This window comes from Loxodonta africana, chromosome 16, assembly GCF_030014295.1.
Source record: "Loxodonta africana isolate mLoxAfr1 chromosome 16, mLoxAfr1.hap2, whole genome shotgun sequence".
Lineage (NCBI taxonomy): Eukaryota > Metazoa > Chordata > Mammalia > Proboscidea > Elephantidae > Loxodonta > Loxodonta africana.
Window position 1 is genome coordinate 1,904,675 of NC_087357.1, and position 4,146 is coordinate 1,908,820.

At 41.4% G+C, this 4,146-nt stretch overlaps 1 pseudogene; it reads left to right on the forward strand.

Annotated features, from left to right (window-relative positions):
* Positions 1-1,246: 1,246 nt before the first annotated feature.
* Positions 1,247-2,403, forward strand: LOC100660827 (olfactory receptor 2H2-like; annotated as a pseudogene).
* The last annotated feature ends 1,743 nt before the right edge of the window (positions 2,404-4,146 follow it).

Genomic DNA, 4,146 nt, shown 5'->3' on the forward strand with positions numbered 1-4,146 from the left:
GTGTTTAATGCATCAAATCTATTCTTGAGATGGTCTCTAAATTCAGGTGGCATAAACTCGAGGCCATATTTTGGCTCTTTTGGACTTGCTCTGATTTTCTTCAGTTTCAGCTTGAACTTGCATATGAGCAATTGATGGTCTGTTCCACCATTGGCCCCTGGCCTTGTTCTGACTGATGATATTGATCTTTTCCATCATCTCTTTCACAGATGTAGTCAATTTGATTTCAGTGTGTTCCATCTGGCAAGGTCCATGTATATAGTCGCCATTTATGTTGGTGAAAGAAGGTATTTGCAATGAAGAAGTCGTTGGTCTTGCAAAATTCTATCATTTGATCTCTGGCATTGTTTCTATCATCAAGGCCATATTTTCATACTACTGATCCTTCATCTTTGTTTCCAACTTTTGCAGTCCAATTGCCAGTAATTATCAATGCATCTTGATTGCATGTTTGATCAATTTCAAACTGTAGCATCCCATAAAAATCTTCTATTTCTTCATTTTTGGCCCTAGTGGTTGATGCGTAAATTTGGATAATAGTCATATTAACTGGTCTTCCTTGTAGCCTTATGGATATTATCCTATCACTGACAGCATTGTACTTCAGGATCGATCTTGAAACATTCTTTTTGATGATGAATGCAACACCATTCCTCTTCAAGTTGTCATTCCCAGTATAGTAGACTATATGATTGTCCAATTCAAAATGGCCAGTACCAGCCCATTTCAGCTCACTAATGCCTAGGATACTGATGTTTATGCATTCCATTTCATTTTTTATGATTTCCAGTTTTCCTAGATTCATACTTTTTACATTCCAGCTTCTGATTATTAATGGATGTTTGCAGCTGTTTCTTCTCATTTTGAGTCGTGCCACATCAGCAAATGAAGGTACTGAAAGCTTCCTCCATCCTCGTCATAAAAGTCAACTCTACTTTGAGGAGGCAGCTCTTCCCTGGTCATTTTTTGAGTGCCTTCCAAGCTGGGGGGCACATCTTCCAGCACTATATCAGACAATGTTCCGCTGCTCTTCTTAAGGTTTTCACTGGCTAATGCTTTTTAGAAGTAGACTGCTGGGTCCTTCTTCCTAGTCTGTCTTAGTCTGGAAGCTCAGCGGAAACCTGTCCTCCATGGGTGACCCTGCTGGTATCTGAATACCTGTGACATAGCTTCCAGCATCACAGCAACATGCAAGTCCCCACAATATGACAAACAGACACTTGGGGGAAGAAATGAATAAGTAAGAATATCTACGAAAAGACAGATGTGACATAATTGTCAGTAAAATGTTAGAGAAAATAGTAAGATATGACATGAGATTTTACCAAAATCAAAAACACTGTTCTTGCTTAATCCCTGAGGTGTTGCTCTTTCCAATTTCAGGTGGACCTGCATGGACATGGCCAATGACACCACCCCAGATGGCTTTATCCTTCTGGGCTTCTCAGATAACCCCAGGCTGGAAATTATTCTCTTTGTGGTTGCATCCATCTTTTACATCGTCACCCTAGTGGGCAACATCACCATCATAGTTTTGTCCCATCTTGACTCTCACCTCCACACTCCCATGTACTTCCTCCTCACCCAGCTCTCCTTCCTAGACCTTTGCTTCACCACCAGCTGCATTCCTCAGATGCTGATCAACCTCTGGGGCCCAGACAAGACCATCAGCTACCTGGGATGTGCAGCTCAACTCTACATCTTCCTGGGATTGGGTACTGCTGAGTGTGTCCTGCTGTTGGTCATGGCTTTTGACCGCTACATAGCAGTGTGTTGGCCCCTGCACTATGTGGTCATTATGAACCCAAAGGTGTGTCAGAAGCTGGCACTCCTGGTCTTGGCGAGTGGGATTTTTGGCTCCTTGGTACATTCCCCCACCACAATGAAGCTGCCCTTCTGCCATCACCACCAAGTGGATGACTGTGTGTGAAGTTCCTGCATTGATCTGCCTAGCCTGTGGAGACACACGCATCAGTGAACTTCAGATATCAGTGATTGGGGTCATCGTCCTGATGGTGCTGCTACTGCTCATCCTTGTCTCCTACAGCCATAGTGCCTGGGCAGTGCTGGCCATCCAGTCCCAAGAAGGAAGGAGAAAGTCCTTCCGCACATGCTCTTCTCACCTGGTTGTCTTCCTCTTCTCCTGTAGTGTCACCACAGTGTACATGCAGCCCCAAAGCCGTTTTTCCCAGAAAGGAGGTAAATTCCTGAGTTTTTTCTATACTGTGGTGACCCCCACTCTCAACCCCCTCATCTACACCTTGAAGAACAAGGATGTGAGGGGGACTATCAAGAAGCTAATTAGGAAAAACAAAATGGCTAGTGAGGACTGAAGAACTCAAATTTAAGGGTAAGATCAGTTTTTGTTCAGTTCCTCATGGCACTTAGGTGTGGGTGACTCTCAACTATCAGTACTAATACAAAGGGTCAATAGTGTGCTTCTCAGACAGTGAGACAATCAAAAGAACAATTTGGTGTGCCATGTAGAGTTCATCTTGAATTCAAATATAGGTGTAACTTTGTTCCAGTCAGGGCACAGTCAGGAAATGAAAACCACTCTATTTATTTTAAAATAAAGAATTCATTGTAATGAACTGTTAACTAGATATTGAAGAAGAAAAAAAGAAATAAGAAGCAGACCACTAGGGGTGGGGGAACACAAGAAAAGGACTGGAATTGTTAGAACTTATGGTTCATAGCAGAAACTCTTAAAGACTTTCTACTTCTAAGGAGGGGCCAACAGCTAGGTGTGCCATTGCCATCTAGGCAACACAATGCTCTGGTTCAGCTCACCACATGTTGGAAATCTTGATTCAATGTGATTCAACTACTGGGACCTAATAAACTGTCACTGTTGGGGTGATAAGCATTGCTATGGCCATATTCGCAAGAACATAAAGCAAACACAGAAAAGCAGGTCCATGCCCACCACTAGCCTTCAAACAACCTGCCTGTATCTCCCCCGTGGGTGAAAAATAGAGCCCTGGTGGCACAATGGTAAAACACTTGGCTGATAAGCAAAAGGTTGGCAGTTCAAAACCACCAGCCACTGTATGCCAGAAAGATGTGACAATCGACTTCCATAAAAATTATAGGCTAGGAAACCCTATTGGGCAGCCCTAGCCTGTCCTGTAGGGCCGTTATGTCTTGGAATCAACTTGACGTCAATGGGTTAGGTTTTCTTTCTCTTTTGGAGGTAGGGAGGGGCAGTTACTGAAGACTAGTAAGGAACCAGCAAGCAAAGCAAAAATAATGGTGTGCATACTCCCAGCCCCAGCCTCATAAAGGAGCTGATACAAGTGTAGATTTGGAGCTGACAGACACAGACTTAATAACTGACACACATCAATGGAACATCGCACAACTCTTCACATTACAAAAGAATGTAATGTGAAGAGCAAAAGGAATCCAAACTACAAAGTTCTAATTAACAAAATAAAACCCAGTGCCAAAGTTCTAATTAAGAAGACAAAAATGTGGCCAGCTTATTGATTCTGCTGGATAGTCTTCCCGCTCTTCACTTTCTCCTGAGAATTAACACCATGTCTGATCAGAAAAACAACAAGGAGCAAAGATGAGTGCTCATTCATAAAATACCCTGAGGAAAAAAATCCAAAGCTGCTACACGCTTATGATTAAAAAATTCTCGCTGTGTTACTTACAATGGAATTTATTTTTAATTAAACATTTTATTTTGACATCACTGTTGATATATAGTCAAAAAAAATAATATAGAGATCTTTGATTTCGTTTTCCCAGTAGTAAAATCTTGCAAAGTTGTGTTACATGTCTCAGTCAGGATGTTGACACAAAATATAAAACACACCAAATACAGAACATTTCCATCATCACAAAATTCCTCATGTTGCCTTTTACAGTCACACTCCCCTTCAAATCCCCCCACCCCAAGCCCTGGCAATGACTAATCTATTCTCTATTTCTATATTTTTTGTCAATTCAAAAGTGTTACATAAATGTAATTACACACTATGAAATCCTTTGAAATTGATTTTTTTTTTTTTTACTGAGCATAATTTTCTGGAACCGGTGATCTTTGTCTGTCTTCATGAGAGTGTGTAGGAGTAAGAACATTGGTAATACTAAAAGCATTCGGAGTGTTCACCCTTAAGGTGTACTTTAAAGAAC